Source organism: Schistocerca piceifrons, chromosome 2 (genome assembly GCF_021461385.2).
Source record: "Schistocerca piceifrons isolate TAMUIC-IGC-003096 chromosome 2, iqSchPice1.1, whole genome shotgun sequence".
Classification (NCBI taxonomy): domain Eukaryota; kingdom Metazoa; phylum Arthropoda; class Insecta; order Orthoptera; family Acrididae; genus Schistocerca; species Schistocerca piceifrons.
The window spans coordinates 651469512-651477891 of record NC_060139.1 but is presented as its reverse complement, the minus strand read 5'-3'; the positions used below and the strand labels follow the sequence as shown (position 1 = coordinate 651477891).

The following is an 8380-nucleotide window of genomic DNA, read 5'->3' as shown; positions in this document are numbered from 1 at the left end:
ATTTATAAGGGACTGTTTGAAATTCCACTCCTAAGGGAGTGAAACAGGAATGAAAGGAGTTTTGAAACTAATCACTAGGGGTAAAATATTCGGTGAAAGCTTTATGAAAATATATCATTGTTAGAGAACTGCTAAGGCATTTTTGAAGATACATCTATGAAAACTGGTATTTGATTTCTCAGCTAGGATTAAAAAATTCATGTTTCACTGTTTTTGGAAATTCAGTCCCCTAAGGAAGTAAAATACAGAATGTACAGTTCTGTGGAATTATTTCATTATGAAAGCACTTTCAAAGCTAAATCTATGAAAATTTGTATTTGGCTTCTCTGTCACAAATAAAAATTAAAAGTGTTTCACTGTTTTTTGAAACTGAACCGTCCAGGAGTGAAATCGGAAGATGAAACATTTTAAGAAAACATTTTGTTATATTAAAAAGTTTTTAAGTCTAAATCTATGAAAACTGGTATATGTATTACACAGCGATTAGAATCGTTTCACTTCTGTTTACCACGGTTTTGTAAGAACGTTGCTTTGTGTTATTATTCTCGATTTTGTCTTGGTCAGACAAAATAACACTTTTTATTTCAATCTTGAACTTACATTTCTAGACTACTAAATTTCTATAAATTCCCGTGAGCAGGTAACCTTTGTTGCCTGACGGTATTTAACAGTACCAGTAAGTTTTGACTCTCATTATTTTCTCATGGTGCAGTTTCGTGATCTGACAGCCTATCAGTACGTAACAGAAACTCTGCTCTACTGTTTCATAGATGTTATTGTGCTATACATAGAGCTCTCTGGCGGTCAAAGTTTGAAATTGTTTTTTGCGGGCTGCTGTGAAAACAGAAGATTTTATGTGCTTGTTTCCATGGTTTTTCCCGAATTTGTGCGCAATTTATTGAAACTTCTGTTGAGTTTTCCATTGTAAGTACTTACCTTCATTGTTTTTTTATAATAGTTTGAAGAATTACGTTACAAGTGAATGAGATAAAGTGGAAAATATAAAGCGGACTTATTAGTGCCGTCAGGTTGCGCGAACACTTTATTGTAGCACCAATGCGTTTCCTCTCATTAGTTGTTCTGTCCACTTTTTCTCACACACATGGACGAAAATCGTAAAACTGGTGGCTACTTTCGACCTTTGAGCGAAGCAGAGATTGAAGCAATTTTTTATGAGGACGTTCCCTCTGATATTGCAGAGGATACTGACATCGAAGATGATGACGAAAATGTTAATAATGTTGACAAAGTTTTTTCGTGAAATTTGCAAGAGGCAGATTGTGAAACAAACTCCACTTGTTCGGATAATGATGCCTCAGTTCTTTGCCGTTTACACCTTCACCTCAATGTGAACATCGGACAAACAGAATGTGGAGAGACAAACACATTGAAACAGGGAACTGTGAATACAGATATAGTGAAGGTATCTTCTTACACTTAGATTATCATAAATTCTTTTTCAGCATTAGTCAATTTCTTCTTTTTCATTTCACGAATTACTCTAGAATCCTGTTCCGTCTGTGACAACTGCAGTACTATTTCCATTCATGTATTCGTTTTGCAGGGCCTATGGAGGAATTATTTCAGGATTGTCACACAGCTACTGATGTTTTTATTTTCATTTTGAATCCAATTGTAGAAGACATAATTTTCCAGAGCAATCTTTACGCACCACAGAAGGGAGAAATGTTAAATCTGAAGGAACATGAGCTGTTTGCTTTTTTGGGAATTAATTTATTTATGGGTTACCACAAGCTGCCGTCGTGGAAACACTACTGGTCTGCATGTAATGACCTTGGTATTTCTATTGTGAGGCGATGCATGAGTAGGGATTTTATTTTGAGTAATTTACATCTTAATTATGACACAAAAATTCCAGAAAGAAACACTGATAAATTGTATAAAATACACCCGCTTCTGACTGCTTTGAATAAGCAATTTATGTCCATATACAGGGGCACTAGAGAACTCAGTATTGATGAATCAATGATTATATTTAAGGGAAGAAGTAGCATAAAGCAATATAATCCATTAAAACCAATCAGAAGAGGATATAAACTATGGGCAATTTGTGATAAAAAAGGATACACACTCAATTTTGAAGTGTATCAAGGTAGTAATGAGACACTGGTGAAGGACTTCGAAGGGTACGGTTTAGGGGAGAGAGTAGTACTGAAATTGTCTAAACCGTATTGGGGTCAGAACAGAAAATTGTACTCCGACAATTTTTTTAATTCTATTCCAATTTTGGAGAAATTAAAATCCGTAAATACATTTGCCTGTGGAACAATTAGAGCAAACAGGAAAGGTTTGCCAGCGAATTTACCTAAAGAAAAATGTCTAAAGCGTGGGGAATCAAACCACAGAGTGTCATCTTTAGACCTAACAGTATTTCAATGGAGGGGCAATAAAGTAGGGTATTTTGCGTCAAACTTCCCTGGCACTGAACAGAGTGTAGTGTCAAGAAAACAGTACGGTCTTGACAGGCGATCAAAGAAATGGTGGCGCCGTCTCTTCTGGTGAGCAATAGAAATTGCTTTTGTCAATGCTTACGTCATTTTCAGTGATCTACATGGGGCACTGCCACTGCTGGAATTCAGGCGTGCTGTGGCACTAGGGGTTATGAATGAACAGCAAGTGCCAAATCTCAAAAAGGGAAACTCTGGTAAAGATAAAATAACTCCCCCAAAGAGAAGGAAAGATAACTTTTCTGTTCCTAAGGATGTACGTCTTGGCAACCGAGGAAACCATTTTGTAGTGTTCAGTTGTAAAAGAGGACGATGCGAAACGTGTGCGAAAAATAAAATTCAGTCGAGACCACATTCACAATGTAGTACATGTAAAGTGTATTTATGCTGCAATGAGAGAAAGAACTGTTTCCTATAATTTCATGAGGTATCACTAAATATGTGATATGTATTTACTGTCAAAAATGTATAGCTAAGTTACTATGTATTGTGAAGTTGCTCTAGAAGGTAAATTTATGCGAAATTTTTAAAAAATTCATAAATATCATATTTTTGTTAATTAATTTTCTAATGTAAAAATATTTAATATTTTTGTGGAATAAAGTACAGGTTATAAAAATTGGAGTATTTTTCTGCGCATGTTGTGATTCTGTCCATGGAGTCTGACGGTACTTCTGAGTACCAGGAGTGAAAAAAGTTGTAAAAAATAAAACAAAATTTTACAAAAAATCCTACCGTCATTTGAGGTCACAATAGCATAAATTCTGCAAAGAAAATGTTAAAAAGTAAATTTTTTTATGTCAGGAAACAAAGGGTTAAATAATAAGTGTAACTGTCTGCATTTCTAGTGCGTTGCTTTATTGCGATGAGTTTAGGTTGCGTGCAATGGGCAAGCACTAGGTTCAATAAAATGAGAGATGCAGAAGTGATAATGAGTGCCTGACTTTCACATATTTTATAGCAGGATTGATTCGTAGGCGAGCTGTTGACCCTAATTTCTACCTCTTCCATGTCTCTTGTTGCGATGTTATTCATATCAGTTGTGTCGTGCAATTCGTCAAGGAACATTTACATAATTTACATTCGACTTCCGCACACACAAAAAATAGCTAATTGCCTGTTTTTGTTTGAGTGGTTGTAGTCCAGTATAGCGTCATCAGAAACGCTCAATGCTCATGATGTGATACACACGAAGCAATTGATTTTCATAGGCGTTTCATCACTGTTTCATGCTATTAACCCATACATATCATAAAAATGGATGTACATCTGCATGTATGGAAGTCTGTATGTACGTATGTTCCACATCTCCTCCTAAATCACTGGAACGATTTCAACCAAACTTGGTATACATATCACTTACACTTTGGAAAGAATTGGTGTGGTGGTAGGAGTCACCTGCCCATCAAAGTGGTGGGGGCGGGAGTGAAAAATAATATAACTCATGGCGCGTGAATACACAGACTTTATTATCCAGTATTTGATGATAAGAGCACTTAGTAGCTTGCAGTAAACTTTACCTATAATTTCAAATCTTTTCGAAGCTCCTTCTCGCTGACCAAAGCCACACAATGATGAAAGGGAAAATGATCGTCGCATATTAAATTTTCGCTGCTCATACAGTAAAACTGAAACATGAGGAATGATGTTTAAATTTATTACTTCTTCGATACTCACTGCATTCTCTACACATTTTGGAGACAGTATTTACATACACCATTACATGCATCAGCAAAATTATATCACTGTGCGACAAATGGTTTACGAGATATGACGTCATAAACGTTGATGTATGTTAAAATGAATCTGCAAAGCGAAATTCACGAGGCATGCAGGTGACATATGTGTAGAGACAAATGCACGTGAACTATGTTAAATACATGTGACATGTCTGTACGTGGACAAAGCCACCCGTAAAAATCTCCTAAATCCTGGTTATATTTCAAGTAAACTTCGGACACATGTTACTTACTGTCTGGAAAGAGATACTGTGTGGGTAAGAATCAGCAATGTCCTATTGGGTTGGAGGTGATAAGAAGAAGAGAGAAAGGGGGAAGAAGAGATGGACACAGCTAGGTGGACAGAGAGGGTGGGGGACGGGGAAAGGGACAGAGAATGCGAGGAGGCGGAGACGGACAACAGAGGAGGAGACGGACAGAGAGAGAGGAACAGCACGAGTCTAGCGGAGTGAAGGGTAGGAGGAGATAGAGACTGCAAGGTGGAGGAGGGGATAGAGAGACATGGTTGGAGCAGATGGGTAGAGAAGGGGGAAGGAGGAGATGGGCTAGAAGAAGACTGGCATAAATACAAACCTGGACAACGCCAGGCGCTCAGTTAGGACCGACCTACTTGGGTTGCCTGTTTTTAATCAACGGTTAAATTTTAGCATACAAACCGCTGTCAGCTCGATACATACAGAGTGTCCAGAAAAGGACTCCCTGATTTCAAAATTAAATATCTCGAAAACAAAGATCGATAGATGGATGCAGAAACGGTATGTTTATTGTAAAAGCTGTAAGAAGTTTATACAGCAGTTTGAAATAATAGTTACAAAATCTGCTAACAGATGGCGCTGTAATCGCCATACGTCATGCCTAGTATAAATAGTGATCCGAAGCCCAGAGTGATCAGTTCCACTATTGAAACGTGAAAGGAGGTTAGCGTACCGAAGGAAGAGATTAAAACCATGTACTCCATTGAACAACGCGTTTTTCTGGTGCTAGAGTACCACAGGTTAGAAGAGAGTCCTACGGCAACAAGGCGAAGTTTTCAAGCACGATTTAATGTTCCAAAAGGACCTGATGCGAAAACCATTCCTACGCTCTTCGCAAAATTTCAACGAACAGGCTGCGTAACTGATGATCTAGTGGGGCATGTTGGCCGCAAGCAAACCACAGTTACGCCTGAAAATATCGCCGCAGTTTCTGGAATTATTCAGCGAAATCCAATGTCATCCGTCCGTAGAATTGCATCTGAGACTGGTTTGAAGCGTTCCAGCACGCAGAAAATACTGAGAAAGAGCCTACACATGTTTCCATTCAAAATTCAAACGCACCAGGCCATACCCGTACGAGCTGTACAACAAAGGGTTGCCTTTGCTAATCAGATGCTCACAATGATTGATAGTGAAGGATTTGATGTTGGCTGCATCTGGTTTACAGGTGAAGCACACTTCCACCTGAATGGATACGTGAATAAGCAAAACTGGCGATTTTGGGGTTCCATAAAGCCATATTGGTGTGAAGCGAAACCCCTGTATTCTCCTAAAGTTACTATGTGGGCTGCAGTATGCAGCAGAGGCATTATTGGCCCTTTTTTCATTCGAGGAACGGTCACTGGTGGACGTTACGTTGCAATTTTAGAACAATTTGTCGCCACACAGCAAGCGTTGTAGGATCGACCAGGTACTGAATGGTTTATGCAAGATGGAGCCCGACCACATCGGGCCGAACAAGTGTTTCGCTTTCTTGAGGAATACTTCGGGAATCGAGTCATTGCTTTGGAATATCCAAAATTTACTGGTGTAGGCATGGATTGGCCTCCATATTCGCCGGATTTGACTCCCTGTGACTTTTTTTGTGGGGCACAGTGAAAGACATTGTCTACCCGAAGCATACCGCCACGCTGGACGAGCTTGAATCGGCGATCTTTGTGGCATGTGAATCCATTTCGGTTGAGACATTACGAAATGCAATGGCGAATTTCATTCTTCGTTGGCGCCACCTCTGTAGTGCCAATGGTGAACATTTTGAAAACATTGTGATGTGATTGTTTGCAAAGATTGTTTTCATACGATTATTTCAGTTATGTATGCCGATATGAGCTGTACAGCGTACAGCGCCATCTGTTAGCAGCTTTTGCAACTATAAACTTCTTACAGCTTTCACAATAAACATACCGTTTACTGCATTCCTCTATCGATCTTTGTTTTCGAGATATATAATTTTGAAATCAGGGAGCCCTTTTCTGGACACCCTGTATATGAAGAATGTAAATACTAAATAAATAACCTCTCATATTTTGCTAGCGTTTGTTCCCGCGGATATGTTGCCGGATTATTGTTCCAAGAACTTAAAATCCATGCGGAAGCGTACCCGCGATAATACTGTACATCAAATAAATAAATAAATAAATTGCTTCAAAGGATATCGACGAATAGTCGTCACATTTTGTGTGTTATAGGAAGGGAAGGAAGGCAGTGTGATTCGTTACAGAGGGAAGCTGCGGCTATTGAAGAAGATCATGGAAAGGGTACAACAGAGAGCAGACATCGAAAAATAGCCCAGAATGTGTAAAATAACATGCCCCTAAGGTCGAAACTTGCTTCACATTACTAGTGCTTCTGGTTCCCGTGACCCCCCGACAGCCGGCCGATGTGGCCGAGCAGTTCTAGGCGCTTCAGTCTGGAACCGCGCGACCGCTACGGTCGCAGGTTCGAATCCTGCCTCGGGCATGGATGTGTGTGATGTCCTTAGGTTAGTTGGGTTTAAGTAGTTCTAATTTGTAGGGGACTGATGACCTCAAATCTTAAGTCTCATAGTACTCAGAGCCACTTGAACCGTTTGAACCCTCCCAAAAGTGTTCTGCGACAACAACAGTGCTGGGTGCCTTCAACCTGCATTCTGGTAGAAAATGTAGTTTTCTGGATCTGACACAAAATCAAGGAGATTTATGCTTCAAGTCTGTACACTAAAAAAATCCGTGGTGCACACATTCCGATCAGGGCACGTTTGACTCCACAGGTGTCTACGTTCCATCCTTCCACTGATCGAAATGAGCTCCACAGTTTTTCTCTCCTGGTGAAACGCAATAATATAGCGATAACTAAACCCCTACCTAACAGGCCAGGAAGGCCCAACGGTACCGACCGGCCGCCGTGTCATCCTGAGGCCGCAGACGTCACTGGATGTGGATATGGAGGGGCATGTGGTAATCACGCTGCTCTCCCGGCCGTATGTCAGTTTGCGAGACCGGAGCCGCTACTTCTCAATCAAGTAGCTCCTCAGTTTGCCTCACAAGGACTGAATGCACCCCGCTTGTAAACAGCGCTCGGCAGACCGGAGGGTCACCCATCCAAGTTCTAGCCCAGCCCGACAGCGCTTAACTTCGGTGACCTGACGGGAACCGGTGTTACCACTGCGGCAAGGCTGTTAACAATATACCGATAGTACATGCAAATCCACTGCCAATTAAAGAAAGAAGGAAGCAAGTTTAGGCTTTAACGTACTGTTTAGAACGAAATCATTGGAGACGAAACTACCACTGTGATGGTCTATTTTCATGAAATGTACGAGGTCGTGCTGAAAAGTACTGCCTTCGAATTTTGTACATGAAAAACCTTAAAGCTTTTAAAAATTTATTAACATTCTACATCTTTATTTTTCTCTTCATATCTACGTATCTATTTCTCAACGTAGTCATCCCGGCGACGAAGACAGTGCTCCCAATGAGAGCCCACTTTGCTGATACCGTCACGGTAGAATGTCTGACTTTGTTAACAGAACCACTACCTCACTTCTGCTTACACCGTTTCACCAGCCGGGGCTGTATGGAGACTGATCAATGACAGTGAACCCAAGTCGTTAGATTGTTGCAGATGTCGCAGCGCTATTGTGTAGTCCGTCACTGTCATACTGAAGGAGACGGTGCTCCCTGTGTGGACGAACTCTTCGAATTCATGCTTTCAGATTTCTGAGGCCCTCACAGTACTTCGAAGAGTTTATAGTAGTGCGTTTAGGCATGAATTCCAAATGCACCACACTTTGAGCGTGACACAATACTGTGAGCGTGACTTTGCCTGCTGGTGGCACGGTCTTGAACTCTCTCCGCTTCAGTGAGCCTATGTGGCAGAGCTCCACTGATGCTCTTTTGTTTTCGAGGTCGAAATGGCGAACCAAGCTTTCATCACCTGT

At 40.5% G+C, this 8380-nt stretch overlaps 1 pseudogene; it reads right to left on the bottom strand.

Annotated features, from left to right (window-relative positions):
• Window positions 1–7505: 7505 nt before the first annotated feature.
• On the bottom strand, window positions 7506–7623 carry LOC124778552 (annotated as a pseudogene).
• Between the last annotated feature and the right edge of the window lie 757 nt (window positions 7624–8380).